We start from the raw sequence: 19,430 nt of genomic DNA, 5'->3' as shown, positions 1-19,430 counted from the left end.
TAATGTTGGAAAAGTAGGCTCCACGTTCACTCAGGAGGGGTGGGCGGTGTTCCGGATCCGCAGCCCCGTTCCTCCGCGATTCCTTCCCCCCACCCCTGGGGTGGTGTGTGCCCCGAGACAATGAAAAAAAAAATGAATTACAGATAATAAAAATAGCCCATCTCCAGAACAAATGGGAAATGCAGCGCTTTAATTTCTTCGGATGTCAACTCTGTTCGCGGCCCCCCGCCCTGCGCTGCCCGGCCCCGCGCTGCCCTGCCCCGCGCTGCCCTGCCCTGCCCCGCCCGGGCCCGCGGCACCTCGGCGACTCGCGGGCGGCGGCGCTCGGGGGCCGCGGTCTGGGCGGGTGGGCGGGTGCGCGGGCGGCCGCGGGGAGGGCAGGGGCCGCGGCACGCCCGGACTCTCGGCCTCGCTTGGCGCCGACAGTCTCGGAGAGCTCGGCGCTGCGGCTTCGTCCGGGTGGGGTGAGGTGTGGCCGTTGCGGGGTGTTCCCCGCAGAGTTGGCCGACGGTGAGCCGCGGAGGAGGGGAGTGAGCCGCGCCCGGGCAGGTGTCCGCAGGGCCGGGGGCGCCCCGGGGAGGTACCGCGGAGGGCGAGGGCGCGGGGCGCGGGGCGGGGCGCGGGGCGGGGCGCGGGGCCGGGGCCGGGGTCGGGGACGGGGACCGGGACGGGGACCGGGACGGGGACGGGGACGGGGACGGGGACGCGGCCGGCGCCAGTCTTTCCCTCTGATGAATGACGCTCGCGCCGCCGCGCGTGGCTCCGGCGCTTTGTCTCCAGCCTCGGGGCGGGCGGAGAACCCCGCGCGCCGGGCGCTCCCGGCAGGTGCCCGCGCTCCGGCCCCGCCAACTGCGGCCGCGCCCGGGGGCCCAGCCCCCAGCCCCCAGCCCCCCGCCCCCAGCCCCCAGCCCCCCGCGGCGCCGGGGCGTGGCGGGCGTGGCGGGCGTGGCGGGCCCGGGGGCCGGGGGCCGCGGCCGGGGCTGCGGGGAGGAGCCGGGCGCGTGGGAGGGCAGGGACGCGCGGAGGGGCCGGCGGCGGAGGCGGGGAGGCAGGGGCGCGGGACGGAGGGACGGGCCGAGGCTGGCTGGCTGGGGCGGGACGCAGAGTGACAGCAGCGGCCGGGCGGGAGCAGTTAGACAGCTCGAGCCGCGGAGAGCAGAGCGCAGAGGAGACGCGGAGAGGAAGAGCGAGCGCGCGCAGCCCCCCGCGCGCCCTCCCTGCGGACGCCCTCCGCCCTCCGCCCTCCGCAGGCGGCGGCCGGGCTCTGAGATGCGGGCGCGGCGGCCGGCGGCCGGCTCCCCGCGGGGCTAGTGGGCTGCGGGAGCGCCGAGGGACGCACGGCCCGACCCACGCGCGGACTGCGGCCGGCGGGAGCGCAGCTCGGGGGGCCGCGCGGCACAGCGAGAATCCGCGGGAGCGGCCCGGCGGAGCGACCGGCGGGCGGGCAGCCCGACGCGCGGAGGGACGGACAGACCGGCGGACGGGGCGCGGGGGTGCGCCCAGCCTGCGAGGCCAGCCGGGCCGGGAAGGCGGCGGCGGCGGCGCCCTGAGCTCGTCGGGAGCCCGGCGGGCGGCGGGGGCAGCCGGGTCGCCAGCCTTGGCCGCTCGGGCCGCCGCACCCGCGCGTGGACCCCGGCCCCGGCCGCCGACGCTGCAGGAGGCTCCTTTTGCTGGCAGTTGAATAAAGCGAGCAAAACCCAAAACCAAACCAAACCAAACCAAAAACAGCCAAAAAAGCCAAGCCAAACCAAACCAATCCAGCCAATTCAATCATTGAGAAACAATATTGATAAAAGCCAAAAACTAAGTCAATCAAGGCACCGAGACGCTGGGGGGATGCCCACTGTTCTGTCAAGGTAATGATCAAGGTCTTCCGACGTGAACCTTGCGCGTCTTTTGTGATTTTTCTGTTTTCTCCTCCTCTGTCTTCCATCTGTGTTTTCCTGTAGGTCTGTTTCTCGTCTGCATTTCTCCTTCGTATTGTGGAAAATTGTTGATGTTATACCTGTTTTATGTTTTTATGTTTCATCGAAGGAGGGGTAGGCTGCCCTCCCCCAGATGAGGCAGACCAGGAAGAGAACCGAGAAGCGCCGTTCTTTTCCTCAGAGAAATCTACAGCGGTTTATGCAGGTTTCATGGTAGAAAGTTTGAGATCCTCTTATTTCATTTGAAAGGGCGCTATGCAAGGGGCAGAAAAGTTGTGATCAGTTTGTTGTTCCTGCAGGACTCAGGGTCCTGCTCCCAAGGGCTTTCCCGGTGGACACATGTTACCTTTGGTTTTTACATGTTTGAAATCTGTGTTGCATCGCAAACTCCACATTTAATGTTTTCTGACTCAGGTTGCAGATACGGTGGTGGAATTGAGTTGAACTGACATGTATTCAGAAAGTTTCTTAGGAAGAGAAATGGGCTCAGTCAGTGTTTATGCATAGAAACAGAACTGGACTGGATGTGGTTGCTGACAGCTGCTCAGGCTCAGTGCTTGGTCACCTCCTTGAGATAGGAGACGAGAGAGAGTCCAAGCCGAAAAGGAAACGGAAAGGGGGCATTGAAAGTTGCAAAGGGAAGGGAAGCTAGTAAGCGCAGTGCAAGGCTGGTAGAAATCATTTCTTGGGAATGTGTTCCGAGTGCAGATTTCCACTTTGAGTTCTGATTTTTAAAGGCTACTGGTATGACACTTTAGCTTCTCCAAAAAGAATGACATTCCCCAAAATTGAATGAATCTGCACAAGATTTTGCTCAAATGCTATAATTCCAAAGGACTCCCACCTCCTCCTCACCTACATTGGAGATCAAAATTACTATGACTGTTTTAAGAAAACAGAGAACTGTAGATGACAGGAAATCATTTTTCATTTGGTAAAAGTTAGAAAACCTTTGACATACACTTTAAAATAGATGCACCTACTCCTTTGATCTTCTGTATTTGTGTCACCATGGGACTTGTATGTCTTAATAGGATTTTAGTTAATGTCATTTTCACAAAAGACGGTCACTTGGAAGCCAATAGCTCTAGCTATGTTCTGTTCAAATAGTCGAGTAATATACTATTTTGGCAGTGATTGCTTCTGCTGCACTCCTAATACGGATCACGTGTGAAAAATTCTATATGCGCTCATTTCAGGTTTATATGGATTTGTAAGGTATGTATTTGTGTTTGATCCTGTATTTCCTCTCTTACCACGTTCCTTTACTTCTTTTTATCATTTCAACTAACAGAATATTCTTAGATTTCCTGGAGAATGAGTTTAGTATATTCTTTAAGGAAGACACTTTGTCACAAAAGATACAAAAAGCTAACTGCCCTTCCTTATCAACATTGATTGTTTGCTGTAAATAATTTGGTTTAGATGTAGTTTTTTAAGACATTTAGATCCTAAGCATATATGGCTCCATCTCTCTGGATGTGATTTATGTTATTTGATAAATAATAATTTAACTCAATTGCCATGGGTGAATGCCTACTCTACAGAATACTTGGTTTAGGGAAGGCATATTTACGGAAACTTCTGCAGCTTCAGAAATGGACTTTCAGCTTCTCAGTGACTTGATTTCACTACACGCTGATTTCTCTTTTACAGTATTCAACTCAGACAGAGACAGGTTTGTGTGAGCTATTAGATTTGCAAATTGCCGATCTCCCAGTGACTTTCCCTCTTAGATCCCAGCTGAGTGTGGTTACCTTGAGAACTGTGGCATTAGCCCTGTTAGAGCATGCTCCACTGGGGAGTTCTGTGCTGTCTATTTTTAATGCTATTTAATGAAGGAGCGAGCGCCTCACTCAGCAATAAAAGAAGCGTGATGGAAGACAGAGCAGTGCATGGTTTTGGATACTGGAGATGGATATATGAAAAGGTACAGACTGGCTGTGGGATATGGTGATTTTAATTAGTCCTAATGTATTGTACTAACAGGAGTCAATTGATTTTAGTGAGAGAATTAAACATGAATAGTCTGGTATGTGTTTTCATAGACCTCTTCAATAATTCTTAGAAAGACGACTTAATCATTTGAATGCATTAAAACTTGAAGGAGATACCAAGGAGTTGCAGCACACATACTATTTTTTTTGTACAAGCTGTCAGATTCTTGGATGGTGAGAAGTACAGAAATAATTTCAGATTCCTAAAATACTGTTCTAGGGAAGGGTTTCGAGCTTGTAAAATGTTTTGGGCATGAAATAACTAACATCCTTCTAAGATGCTACAACTTGAAGCTCTGCCTTGTGAATTTTTGTCTTTCTTTTATAAACTTGGGAGTCTATGTCCAGAATTGTGGCAACTAAGTGAAGCGGGGAGTTTTGGTTGAACTTGATAGAATATTTGAGTTGTTTTCTCTCCTTATTTTGAGATAAACACAACAGATCATCTTACTGAAGGTTAAGTATTTTTAAAATGTAGATAGCAGAGGCAGTACTAATAATTTTTGGAACGTTATAATGAGGGGAGAATATCTTAATGTCATAGTGCGTAAAACATACGAAGCCATCTGTCTGCAGCGTTTGTGTAATGCAGAACACCTGTCTTGAGGTAGGCACTGAAAACGCTCAATCGGAAAGGTCTCTGTTGTTCATTTTCATATTAACAACATACTGTAATCAGGTTATATCTTTGTGCAAAGTGAAGCTAATTAAACAAATGCCTAAGTAGTTTCAAAACTAATAAACATAAGAGAAAGTGAGAAGTTTTTATTACGTGGGGAAGTGAGTTATGTAATTATTGTTAAATAAACCTGTTAGAGCAACCAACAGAGTTGTTCTAGAGTTTGCCAGTATATACCGAGAATAATCCCCCCACAAATAAACTAAGAGAAATGCACTGCAAGGAGTTCCCCTAATTTGTTGTTGCTGTTGTTGTTGTTGTCGTTGTGTTTTCTACTTTGTACTTCTAGGGGGGAAAAGTAATTACAGACTGGCTGTCATACATATTGTCTTTAGTGGTCATGCTATTGGGACCACAATGCCGATACCTTTCTCAAGATTCTCAAGTCAGTGGGCATTCTCATCTGAATTCAATGTAAATTTGTCTGTGGACAAGATAATGATAAGCTACAGGAGTAGAGTGTGGAGTGAGTCAGCCACTGAAGACACAATGTACAATGTAGGCAGAAGTGAATATGACTGAGGGGTCTCATTAGGAAATGGGAGACAGTTGAAGTCCATAAGGGTGTAAATTGCAAACGAACCATTTGCATCTAAGTTGATGTCATGCAGATCTGCTTTGTGACAAGGTTAGGAAAGAATAGGGGGCTTAGATGATGTGGACAGTGAAAGTCATCTCTTCAAATGGTAAGTACTGGCATCGTTCTAACTGGTACCACACGGTGGTAGCGTGCTTAGAAATTTGTGGAATTCTAATCAGAAAATGAATTGGCTTCCTTGGAAATGCATTATGTCACCTGGAAAGTTCTGGACACATTTTAAGTGAGTGATGAACTTATAAAATACAGACTTCCTCTCTTTAGACAAAGGATCTTTTTTATATTTAGGGAATCTATGGTTCTAGAGGCTCTATGTTTCTGCTGACTTTGTTTTGTTTTGTTTTGTTTTATTCTAACATTTAGAGTTACATATGATAAATAATTTCAAGCAGTGCTATAAGTAAGTGCTGAAGGACTATTGAAGGTAAAGAATAGTAGCAAGATGTATCTGTGACTAGATTTTTTTTTTTTTTTCAGACTATCTGTGCTTCTAAGTGTTAGTTTCCTTTAAGGTACATTTATGCCAAGTCCTAATAAATTGTTTTTTTTTTTTTTAGTGCCTTATCTAAATTATTTTTGCTCATTTTGGATTAAACTTGGCCCTGGTTGTTCACAGGATTTATTACTTGTGTTTACATCACAACCATTTCATTGCCATGAGGGTCAGATATAAGCTGAGGCACAAAGTGTTTAAATTGTATAAGTAAATATAATATTCTTGATAAAGAATAAAGTGCTTGGGATGGAGTATCATGTTTATGCAGCAGCTTTTAATGTTTGGTAACATTGTTATCTTTTGGTCTCAAAATCCTTTGTCATCGGGTGATATTTTCTTAAGGCATTAAATGTCCATATAACATTTTGAATACACTTTTGTCTAATACTACTAGGGCATTTCTGTACCCCGGGAAATAGCTGTGCAGGTAAACCAAAAAATGAATTAAAATGATTATACAGGGAAAATGGAGAGTGTATTGAAAAAAACAAAAGGATTGGCCTGAATACACCAAATTGTCTATTTTCAAACTGAATCTTTGGCATTATGTTATGCTCCTCTTTTCTAGCTGCCAGCATAGACCTTAGTGCTGCCAGGTGGAATGAGTGTTAATCACTATCTATGGCCACAGAAGATCAATATTTTGAATTCCTCCACACACTTTTCCCAAGGAAATTTCTTCCGGCAGTTTTTTTTATACCCTTGCTTAATGTACATGTCAATGCCACATGTTATATAAGGTTTTTCTAAGTTTTATAATCCAGTGATGCCTATTAGGATAAAATTGCAATTTCAATTTATTAAAATGCTGAAAAATTAGTCCAAATTTCTCTCACTCAAGACACATTTACATAATAAATTTATGCATTTTTAAAGTAATATAGTTTATAATTATTCCTTCTGTCTAGCAACAGGAAATAATTTCATTTTCTCCAGGTGAAGGGGGAAGGGGATCTGCTCATAATTATCTCTTTTAAAAACAGGCCTCTTAACCACCTTCTCACATTTCACACTATTTCAGAATGACACAACAGTTCCTAAATTAGAAATCCACAATGGATAATACACAAAATATTGGGATCTTGTTAACAAAATCACTTCTGCAAATAACAACATTGATTTTAAGATAATTAAAAATTTAAAAATATAGTTTTAATTGAGAAAAAAGATTTGGGATTTTTAACAAGAAAACAATTATGTCACTTTTTATTTCAAATATTTTGGCAAAGTTTGAGATTTGTTTGGCATTTTGTGGTTTATGTTTCCACCCAGAATCACATTGTGTAATACATAATCTTTTTTTCTGCAGTTCTGAGACATATTCACAAAGCTTATCTACCAAGATAAACCAGTAATCTCTTCCTAATACCCACACAAGCTAGGAAATAAGTCCTTGTGATAGGGACAACCAAAAGAAGAACTTGGTGAATTCTTAACTAGATTTAGTGCAGGAATGCTTAATAATGGATATGCATTCCCTTATATTTGTATGATCGTCCCTTGATTTTTTATTACACACTAAATACTTGAGATAAGAACGAGGACCATCTCTAGGGAAGTGGAAACCAGATGAACAGCTTTTTTTCTAAATGCTAAAATACAATACTCACTTTAAAACATTCTCATCCCTAGAATCATACTTTAAGAGGGGGAAAAAACGCATATTGACATATTTTGATCTACTTGAATTTAAGAAGCAATACCAATAATTGAGGTAAAAATGTTGCAGCATCTTTGGAGAACAAAATAGAACATCAATTTCAAAAACTTTTAAGATCCTAGAGGTCCATATATATACTACCCCTGGACATGTAAATCGGAAGACCTAGCTATCTTCTAACTGTTCAGTAACTTGAGTTGCTTTCAGGTGATCTCATCACTGTCACAGAGGCCTAGAAGCATCAAGCCATGGTCAAAAGAGAGTGAAGGCAGGCATGGAAACTCATTGGAATTCAGGGCCTACCCATAATTGCTTAACTGTTATTTGTTCATGAACTCAATAGGAAAATAAAGAGCTATTAAATTGCTTTTGTAGCTTTTATAAAAACTTATATATTAAAATGTTTCTAGAAACACAAGCTGAAATTCTCACGTGAAGTTCTAAAAGTTTGAACTTTATGAAAAGTTCAATTTGAAATGAAAATATGAAAATAGCTGTACTCTGCATTGATATGTTTTTCTTAGCATTTTGTTTGTTAAAATGTGAGTTTGGTGGAAATCCCAGCATTGCTGGCATTAGATTCAATTTAATCACCAAAGAACTTTTGGACAGAAAGGGAGTAGATTCTATGTGAATATGTGACAGAATCAAGATTTCTGCAGCATTTGCAAGCTTCACATAGTACTGGTTCTTTAAAAAAACTATTTTAAAAAATGAGATTGAGAGTTAAAAAAAAAAAAACCTTTTACTAGAAATATGGCTTTCTTTCCTTCCTTCCTTCCTTCCTTCCTTCCTTCCTTCCTTCCTTCCTTCCTTCTTTCTTTCTTTTTTCTTTCTTTCTTTCTTTCTTTTAGAAAAAGAACCAACACAGCAGACAGTAGAGTTAAAATTGCTATTGAATTCTGCCAAATTTATTAATTTCCAGGACTTTGCAGCCATATCTATGATCCTATTTCTTTTATCTGGCTTATGGAAATGATCAGGTAATACTTTTAAATTATATAGTTTCATATTTGTTTATTTTAAACTTACTTCGATACATTGGTATTATGGAATTTTAGGAAACCACTAAATAACTGGCATAGCACTAAAGATGAATTAAAAAAAAAAAAAAGAACCACTGAACACAGCTAGCTGGTATTAATGACTCTTAATTGTTTTTTCACTCCAGTGATGATTTAACTTTGGTCATGGCATCTAATTCCTTTGTGAACATTAAAGTCTTTTTCCAGCCTGAAATTTTACATAACCACTAACAGAGTTCTGGAAAGATAAAATAATAGAGAGTGGTATCATGTTATGCATACGTACCATTGCTCTCTGCCTAAGCGCAGTTAGATACTCGAACTGGACACCTTAGTGTTTAATTATGATTATTGTCTTCATCGACAACAAAGGATGACTTAGTTTTTAGTGGAGTTTTTTAGCATCAAGAGATGTGAGAGTATACATAGTTAAATGTGAGAGTTTATATATTAAAACAATTATATATTCTAGGACAAGGATGTAAATATCCCTCCAAGAGAGATTATTTTCTTCCACATGTGACCATAATATCACGTAATCATTTTTTTGTTGTTGAATAGGATATCAGGAGCTCTAGACAGGTGTTTTGAATTCAGTGGAGCTTCCGAAGGAAAGTCAGATTAAACCTAAGAGGTATTCTCTGGGCTTACCTGAGAGGGAGCTGGTGACTGGCTGTGTGTGATGAAGACAGGCTTTCCCGCGGAGCCTTCATGGGGTTCTGCGGTTACAGATATGTGCAAAACTTGGATTGAAATAAAAGGTCTTGGGTGGCAAGGTGTAAATGTGGTGTTGTATCCACATCTTACTACTCCACAACTTACCTCCATAAATATGCAATTTAGGACCTGAACAACCAATCCTGATGTCTGGCTTCTGGGTCTGAGTAAATAACAGTGTGACGATGGCCATGACTCTAAACCTCACCATGTGTCACAGTTTCTGCAGGTAAAATTGTGAGCGACATAAAATTGTGAGCAACACCAGGCCAATACAAACAAATTACTAGTGATGCAGCTTTAGCGATTTAGTGAATTCCTCATTGCTTCAATTTTCTCATTTATAAAGTCAGATCAGGCATACCTTGAAGGAATGAGGCAGAAATGAAGTACTTAGCACAGGCACATGGGTATTATTCACTAAAGAGAAGCTATCATCTTTTCTTTCTTTCTTTCTTTCTTTCTTTCTTTCTTTCTTTCTTTCTTTCTTTCTTTCTTTCTTTCAAGATTTTATTTATTTATTCATGAGAGACACACAGAGAAAGAGGAAAAGACACAGGCAGAGGGAGAAGCAGGTTCCATGCAGGGAGCCCGACGTGGGACTCCATCCCGGGACTCCAGGATCACGCCCTGGGCCGAAGGCGGCGCTAAATCGCCACCCGGACTGCCCACTATCATCTTTTCATATAAAAACCTTTTGAGATTTAACCTGATGACATAAACAAGACAAATTTCCCTGTAATATTTTGTTCTTGCTGTTGTTGCTAGTAATTTAAAGTACAGCTCTCTTTTTTTCTACCCTATAACATTTTTGATGGTTAAAATTGGAGACTATAGCTTTACTCTTTTTCTGTGTCTATGAAATATGAAAGGCCAAGCTAAAGTAGGAACTACTGTCAGAGTGTACACTGAGTAAGAATCCTGATGTCTAACAAGGCCAGTACCTTGTGTCAGTGTCTAAGGGAAGGGGTAGCCCAATCAGATTTGTCTACAAGGTGAACATATTATCTCTCCAAAGCAGTTCGATTGTGTCATTTTTACCATCTAAAAGGGGTGGCTGAAGATCAGAATCATTGAGCCAGAAGAAATTAGACTGGATCCATGAAGGAATGACCTTAAATCCTGCATTAATAGGTGAAAGCTTTTAAGTGGCAGATTGGGGCTGGCTTGGGAGATGGAAATATCCTCAACTACCTCTGAGACATTAAAGCAAGTGCCGCTATGGGCTTGCTGGTAGGCTCCCTGGCTCCCCACAGAAGGCTTTGGTTTCTAAGCACCGGGTGAGCTGTTTGGACTGAGTTGCTGATCTGGTTTCTGATTCTGGAGCATCTGTTCTTACTGTTGCTGAAATGAATCATTTCTGCACTTGTGTGAAAGTGGCCAGAGGAGGGGAGAAACTGCCCTCATAAGTGGGGTTTAATCAGTTGGTTCACCTATCAGGGAATGGGAAAACGCAAGTAAGTGTTCTGTGCAGAAGAAGGTGAGCTGTGCAAAGCAATAAGTTTATCAGGTAATTGAGCTTAATTTTCTATTATAATTTGAATATCAGCCATTTTTTGAAGGAAAACACAATCAGAAAGTTATCTAATGAAACTTCTCAGAAGGTATCTGAGAATAAGTTTATAATCCTCCACTATTCTGATATTTGCTGGAAAGCAAACTAAAAACAAGGAAAGGGTAGACAGATTTTACATATATATATAATATTATATAGAGAGATCTATCTGTATAACTCTATATAACTCTATCTATATATATATATATATAAATATCTTGTCCATCATATATATCTTATATGTAAGGTTTATCTTATGTATCTCATCTATCATATATATGGTATACATCCAAAATCATCATATATCTGTATCTATACCTATATCAAGAATCTGCATATTGTACATGCTTAGAGTTGTCTAATTAACTTGCCTTAAGCAAAAAAAGTAATTTGGCCTAAAAACATATTTCCTAATACATGTTTTCCACTGTCCTTAGCAGTCCTTGCTTGCATGTACCAGATATTTAATTAGAATCTGTTGAATTAAAAATTGATCTTTATACTGTTTTTTTTTTTTTTAATTTTTATTTATTTATGATAGTCACAGAGAGAGAGAGAGAGAGAGAGGCAGAGACATAGGCAGAGGGAGAAGCAGGCTCCATGCACCGGGAGCCTGATGTGGGATTCGATCCCAGGTCTCCAGGATCGCGCCCTGGGCCAAAGGCAGGCGCCAAACCGCTGCGCCACCCAGGGATCCCTGATCTTTATACTGTTGATGGTGTCTAATAATCAGGACTTAAAATCAGCCCCTAGTAAAGTTTTAATTGTATTTTCCCCCCTAAAGTTTCAGCTTAGTGGACTTGACTTTCATCTTTCTGAAAAAGAGAATAAAGAGGTGCTCTCGTATGTGGGATTTTTAACTGCATGCACAATTGTTTGGGCTCCCATAAAGAAGTCCCTTTGTCAGATCTCCAGCTCTGGCTAGGGCTTCTACAGGAATAACAAGGCCCCTGAAACTTCAGTCCACTTGAACGGAATACATAGATCACTTGTCCATCTGCATGGGAGGGAACTAAGGTCAACACGCAGTTAATATGATCTTGAGAGAAGGGATGAGGCAAAGGCAGTTTCACAAGAAATTTCCAAATCAGTGGTACACAGAACCAGTGACAACTCATGTTTACTGGACGGATGCCTGTGGAGAGATTAACCATAGTGAAGGTGATCCAGGATGTGGGGAGAGAATTCACTCCTCTGAAGGCTCAGTGAGCAGGCTGTGTTGGATTAAAAGGCAGGAGTGAGGAAGGGAGGGAGAAGAGAATCTGGCAAGCTGGTGGCCTCCAGTCCCTGCTTCCTGCCAGAAGCAGAGCAGCTCTAACCAAACCATAGGAGGAACTCCCTTCTCTTCCTGATGATGGGAAAGAGAGTTTGGGGCATGGAGGATTTAGAATTCCATGTGTACACAAAATCCCATGTAGTATTTTATTATTTGCCATTGCTGACTCTCCTGGGATAAGATTATGGGCTCAATGCTTCTTTACAAAGAAAGTTAACTAGGCCTCCTTCTGGATTTGTCTAGAAATACTATAGAGAGTTTACTCTTAGCACCTTTCCAGGGGCAATTTGGGACTTTTTCTAAGAACTAGGAATGATCTCAAATAAAATTGTGGTATATTTGTGATTTGTACACTTAGCAGATAAAACTAATAGCTATATCCAACAGAAGGCCATGTGTATAATCAGAGATTTGCCCAATGGATCTGGCAAGAGAAAAGAGCTCTAAAATCAATTTTTCTAAAATCACTAGAAAATATTACTTCATTGTTTTGACCGAGCTGTGAGAATAGATTGGTTTTGATGTTTTAGGAAAGAATGAGGGAATATCACTTGTTTTATCATTTATGGATTAGATCCTGGGGCTTAGGCGAGGATCAGATGGTTTGCACTGATAGTCAAGGAATTCATAGCAGTGAGAAGAACCCAGACCTGCAGACTTGAAAGAGGTTATATATTTTACCTCAAGTCTTGCTGAACTAATGTACTGAACTGATAGGAAGCCAACTTTTGGGTATTCCGGGTAAAGTACATCATAAACATTAAGGAAATCTAAAGGAAAGGAATGCTGTATGTTTCTGTATTTTTAGGGAAGCTAGTGAGTGGCCATTTGTGGAGGAAATCTGTACTTATTTCTGTATTGATTAGGTCATTAGTGCCATTTGTTTTCCTCTGAGGGAATTACTTTACTTGGCTTACTCCTGCTCTGTGAATTACCTCGTTTCTCCAGGCAAAAACTCTTTATCAACATAGAAATCCAAGATTTCGGTAGTTCTCCCTGTATCATTTGCGGAAGCCACAAAGATGGTGATAAGAAGAATCAACATTCCTCTATTAATTCTGACTTTACCTTTGGATCATTTTTGATCGAAAGCTCTTTGTGGGGTGGTTGTTTTGGAAAAATAATTTGCTCAATTGTTTTGCAGTGTAAATATTAGCTGATATTTATGAGCCACCTCTTGTGTGAAAGGGACTTGTGTGCCTATGTGACGTTCACACCAATCTACCCTTGGTTGTGAACACAGCTGTGGCAAAGCTTCTGTCCTAGCGCACTTGGAATTCTTATCTAAGGAAAAAGAAAAACGTGTATTTCATCCTCCTTGAGTTTTTTTCTTTGAAATGTAATTTACATTGTCATATGTGATAGCCATGGGAAACACAGGGATTTAGAGCTAACCTAGAGATTAGGAAGTGAGAACCAAGGTGTAGTGGAAGAATTTGTGGTGGTGACATGGCGTAGAAAGACATGGAAATTATCTTGTAAAACTGATACAGAGTGACTGGAAATATTTCTGCCTGCATCTCAAATTTGTACTTGTGGCTGCTCCTTGAGACAAGAATGGATTTCACCTCTGCTTGGGACATACTTTCACCTGGTGTCATGGAAAGGCACTAGGCTCAAGGTCAAAGTGACCTAAATTTGAATTTCATCTCTGCCTCTCATTGGCCTAGGCAAGTTTTCAATTTTCTTTCCTTTTTTTTTTTTTTTTAAAGATTATTTGTTTATTTATTTGACAGAAAGAGTGAGCGAGAGAGAGCACACAAGCAGAGGAAACGGCAGGCAGAGGGAGAGGGAGAAGCAGGCTCCCCACCAAGCAGGGAGCCCGAATGTGGGGCTCGATCCCAGGACCCCAAGATCATGACCTGAGCTGAAGTCAGACATCTAACCGACTGAGCCACCCAGGCACCCCCAATTTTCTTATTACAATATTGTGGGCAGCAATACTCCCTTCATGAGTTATCATATGTAAAATGTTTGCCACAAAATGGAAATGTTATCTATCTCCTCCCTGCTTTCTCCTATAGGGACTGTTTATCCATTAAAGCATGGAAACCTAGAAGAACATGTGTAATGAAATTATATATCCGTGCTTGTTTTGAAAATAGTATAGAATTGTAGTTTGAGTCATTAACTACTCTATGTGTCCATGGATTACTGAAAAAAAAAAGATAAAATGATTTTTGGGATGGTGGGATTCTTTTGCATTGGCTTTTATAAGATGTTAACAACACATATCACATAGTTAAGGAAAATAATTTAAAGAAAAAAAATGACAGCAGATCTACACATGTATCTTTACTCACTGCCCAACAATCTGAAGCAATGTCTTGATTTAAGGGACCCAATGGTTCACACTTACACAAAAACAGATGACCAGGAATAAGTGACTAAGTGAAAATATTAAGAATTTTTTGAGCATATAAATGAAAAAAATGATTTGAAGATACTAAGTTATAGGTGGAGTTTTTTTTAAGATTTTATTTATTTATTTGAGAGAGAGCAAGAGAGCACAAACAGGGGAAGAGGTAAGAGAGGGAGAGAGCAGGCTCCCTGCTCAGGGTCCATCCCAGGACCCTGGCTGGGATCAGGACCTCAGCTAGCCAGCTGAGCCACCCAGGTGCCCCTGTAGGTGGAGTTTAAAGAAGAATTGTCTTTCTTTTCTTGTTTTCTTTCTTTTTTTTTTTTCCTAATGGATTCACAGGATTTGGTCTTTTAAATGCATGCTGTTGGCACTCTTTTGCAATTCTTTGTAGTTAAGGCAGCTCACCTTTCTCTGCAAATAAGGGTTCTGGAGCTATCCCTTGTTAAGTTGGGGAAAGTGCTACGTTGTATATTTATACTCTGCCTTCTGTCCCACGGGAAAGAGACAACTCCAGGTGCATAAACGTATTGTCAGTCCACCTGCCAACACCTATTTATGCAATTACTGATATTGAGGATGGAATTACCCGCTTTTACTAATATGTTCCCCCTGAAATTATCTTCAGGAAAACTTGAGTTAGAATTAGCCAGTGTGAGCTTTGTTCATAGAGTGTTTGCCCCCAATTTGTTTTCTACCAAGTGAACCCCAGACACCTGGAGCACCACACACTCGTTTTTTTGCCTGTACATTCCATGTGTTTGGCACAGAGGGTGACAGTTGCTTTTGGCAGATGTACAGGATCAAAGTGGCCTTTTTACCCTTCTACCCTCAGGGTGTCAGTTTCTCAGATAAAGGAAGTGGTGAGGTTAACAGAAATTTCAGCTTATCCTGAAATAATAGTGAAGCGTAGTAGGTATGACAAACCTATTAATTAATTATTTGTCAAGGCAATTGCTTTTTTAAGTTATTGGACAGGGAAATTTGGGAACAATGCATGCTTTTAGTAAGTTAATGTTTCTACCATATTTTGTGGCCCGAAGGAAACTAATAATCAAAATAATCATATTTATTTTCCCCTTTTAGCTAACTTGAAGAAATGGAAAATATTAGAAATACTATCTATAGGTTAATATAAGGATTTATTTGATAGCAGTGTGTTTACCTTAGAGAGTATCGCTCCAAATTTCTTAACCTGTATAATTTATCATATGCATTAGCTAGGTTTACTTGGATAAATATTGGCCTAGGACTAGAGGATTTCTGTAATTTTATTTTGGGGAATTTTTTTCTGAAGAGAAAACAAAACAGAAAATAAGTATGTATATAAACTTTTTAATAATACACATTTGTGTATATGTTGAAAAATACATAAATATACACACATATGTTATATACTATGTATTACATATGATATCATTTATTTTATACATATTTATATGTATACATTTGAAATCTGGTTATATTATAAAATTATACACATACACCTAATATATATTAGATGTGATATATATATAAATTGGGGATCTGGTTATATTTTAAAAAGAATACTCCCTCTTATTGGGAGATCAGTGATGGTGTGAACTAAGTTAGCTGCTTTTCTACTTAATTTTCCTTCTGAATTCACTTATTTCACTGATAATGAATAATACCAATTAAGTATAGGGTTATAGAATGGTATCAGCAAAGAGAGGAAACTTTCATCTATCCCTGTTCTCTGCCCATCTGCACCAATAAAATGATAAGATAGAAATAGAGGGTAGGGTGATAAATTTATCCTTTCAAATGAAGACTTAGGGATCTCTGTAGACTTTAGGTTTTGATTCCATGGCTCTTCCCCAGTGACCAAAATGAACTATACCATCTGTCTTATAAATGTCAGTTGGTGATCTAGGACCCATATCTCAACACAAATGAGCCATCCTATTCCTTAAGTGAATCCTATTATGGAAGGGAGGAAGTGTGGGTGAGTACCAAGGATGTCATCTCAAGGGCATCCCCAAAGTAGTGGCTCTTAAACCTGCACATGCATCAGAATCAGTTGGAGGCTTTATTCAGGTACAGTTCGCTGGACCAACCAGCAGTTTCTGATTCAGTGGACCTGGGGTGAGTCCCGAGTAGTTGCATTTCTAACAGGTTTCTATGTGGTGCTGATGCTGCTGGTCTGTGGACCATAACATGGGAACCACCAATCTAAAACATAAAACTTGTCAATGTAGATTTTGCATGATTGGTGTTTCATAATCTGAAACATTAAAGAAACACTGTAACATTTCAAAACAAATACATTTTAATAAATTTATCTCAATTTACTTTGATTTAAAAATTATTTTTTAAAAATATAGCATCTTAAGAGAAGAGATAAGAATTGCAAATTCTACTAGAAAAAGGAGTAGGAGCCTGGATGATTATAGGGAGTTGAAAGTTTCTCCCAAGCTTGTATTCTAAGAGTCTCCAGTGTAGGACTTTAAGTCCATGGAGACAGAATAATCCCTAATCTATAAAACTGGTTATTCTGGGGGTAAAAAAAAAAAAAAAAAAAAAAACAACCTTGAAATAAAAACTAGTGAGCACTAAAGATGAAAACTGTGAATGCAAAAATTGTGTAGACAGCAGTTTATAATAGCTTTATTCATAATTGCCTCAAACTGGAAGCAATCGAAATGTCCTTCCAAAGGTGACTGAGCAAACTGTGGTGCATCCATATAGTGGAATATTACTCAGTGATAAAAAGGAGCAAATTACAAATCCAGGCAATAATTTGGTTGGCTCTCAAGGGCTTAATGCTGAGTGAAAGAAGCCAATCTCAAAACGTCACAGACTGCATGATCCCATTTATATAACACCTCAAAATGGAAAAAAATATAGCAACAAAGGAGGATGAATTAATGAATGCCAAGAGACATGTCAGAGAGGAGGTGTGATTAGCAAGGGATGACACAAGGGAGCTTCCAGGTGCTGGAACTCTTCTGTAGCCTGATTATTTACACAAACTTATACATGTGTTAAAACCCATGGAACTATATAGCCCCGACTCACAACAGGCCAAGTTTACTATATGACAATTTTATGATCGTATGAAAATTATTTATCAATTTAAAAAAGATAAAAATAAGAATAGTACTGTTTTTAGTTTCACTAAGTAACTGGATTTGCACCATTTTATGAAGTGAAAGTATCAATTTATTTAAATAAATAAGTGTGCTTTATCTCAAGCAAAAGGAAACAAATGCTATCTGTAAGAAGGATTCTTTATAAATGTTCTTAAAGCCATTTGCTGCAGGCAGGAATCCTAGGAAAAATTTGGAAGTTGGTCATCTCTAGCAATGTCATCCCATTTCCTCCTTTGCTCTTCTTCTTGGAGTCTTTCTCTGTAAGCTTTGTCACTTTCAATGTGAATTTCACGGGCAGGTTTGTTCTTATCATTTATACTAGCTGGAAAAGACAGACGATGCTAGAACTGTCATCCAGATACCTCCTACATATATGTGTGAAGCCTCAGGAATTGCCATCTACCCACATCTTGAACAGTGCAGTGATGGCTCCCTCAGAGTCTTGGACAGAAGCCAGTATCATTTTGAAGTGTCTATAATTTTTAGAGACACCGAAGTCTTTAGAAGTGTCTAGAAGGTCTGGGTCTCCAGAAGTGTTGGCAGTTGAATTCCAGCCAGAGCTCTAATCAGGTAATATCCATAAATCTCTGTTGAATGGATGCATGTGCTTGTCCCAGTAAGAGAGAGTCAGTTGCTAATACCTATAGAATGCTCCCTATGTGTGAGGTACTTGTCTGAGTACTTTACATGAATTCACTTGTTTAATCCTCACAATCATCTGTGAGGTAGAGGCTCTTCCTATTTCCATTTTCACATAAGGAAACTGAGGCATGGAGACCATTAGTAACTTGCTCTGTCAGTAGAGGAAGCAGGCTTCCATTCTGGAAGTCCAGCTTCAGAGTCCAAGCAGTTCACAGATGTACAACACTCTGGTTTTTGTGGTGTTTTCTTTTGTGATATTTTCTCCTTTTCAGGCAGACTGCAATTGTCAGTAGTGCATTTCAGTCTACATGTGACCTACTGACCCTGAGGTTATTCATGAACTCTTGAACAGAATTGACCTTCTTGCACCAGCAAGGCAGGATGTGCAGATTCTACTTTGAACCCAGTCCCAAAAGACAGCTGTGGATTGAGACTGCGCCATCTTAGGATCTGGCACATTCCTCAAAGAAATTTCCAAACCTGAATCCTAACATGGTGATCAAGATGAGATTTCATGAACCTTAGAACTAGCCCTTCTCCAGACAGGGTAACTTTCTGGCTCGGACCAGAGGTCACGCGTCCACTTTATAGTATGAGTCTTCTGTAGCTCATTTGCTTCTCAGCTTTAAGATTAGTAAAAGAATCAAGTACTGAGTATGCTTTTCTTATATTTCAGTGGGATATCCAAATCAGCTTTACCAATAAAAAATAATTGCATGTTTCTGACTTTCATACTTTGCTATAATAAAAGGTGTAGTTATTATGTGGTTTGGCATCTCTCTGGAATAAACACTCATGATTGTATACATGGATATTGCATTCACTTCTCAATGAACACATACCAAATGCATAGGTTGAACAACATGCGGGGAGGCATTTGACAGGGCATGGGTACTTGAGACCTACATTTGAATAATATCAGTGTTATTTGACCTTGGGCGGGGACTCATCTTTTCTGAAACTTAACACTTCTTCCCTCCGTGTCTCCCTCCCTTCCTTAAATATTGTGCGTGAGATTAATGTAAAGTATTCCTTGTAGCATTTGGCACATAATATAATATATGAAAACATAGTGACTATTATTTTTTATAGTAAGAGTCAAGGCAGATGTGTTTAAGTGAGTTAAATATGAACCACTAGGGGAATTTGTGATTACCATTATTCCAATACCAATTTTGTGATTCACTTAAAAAAAAGGATAGCAAGTATCCATTTCCTTTGGCTACAAAAGATGCTTCAAAAGCTCTTCTCCTGGTGATACATCAGTAAGTCTTGTGAGGAAATAAAGTACTTTAAATACAAGTTTAATTCCATCACAACCATAGAGGAAAATCTATGTCTATAAAATGAAGCACTTGATGCCTTAATTAGCTACCTTATAGACAGGT

The 19,430-nt window shown here is 40.8% G+C and overlaps 1 protein-coding gene across 24 annotated transcripts in view; it reads left to right on the top strand.

Moving 5' to 3' along the window:
• The first annotated feature begins 370 nt into the window (after positions 1 to 370).
• Positions 371 to 19,430, top strand: part of ARPP21 (cAMP regulated phosphoprotein 21) — a 154,838-nt gene continuing 135,778 nt past the window's right edge. For 11 of the 24 annotated variants that reach the window (XM_072793470.1, XM_072793468.1, XM_072793467.1 and 8 more), the window contains exon 1: positions 1,578 to 1,856. The gene's annotated coding sequence lies outside the window, so the exon portion shown is untranslated. Of the gene's footprint in view, positions 581 to 1,576; positions 1,857 to 3,119; positions 3,144 to 3,715; positions 3,856 to 5,262; positions 5,288 to 19,430 lie in introns of those variants that run through there. The other 13 variants (XM_072793476.1, XM_072793475.1, XM_072793472.1 and 10 more) reach the window with 9 other exon arrangements.

Source organism: Canis lupus, chromosome 22 (genome assembly GCF_048164855.1).
Source record: "Canis lupus baileyi chromosome 22, mCanLup2.hap1, whole genome shotgun sequence".
NCBI lineage: Eukaryota > Metazoa > Chordata > Mammalia > Carnivora > Canidae > Canis > Canis lupus.
This window is presented reverse-complemented; position numbering and strand designations above follow the sequence as displayed.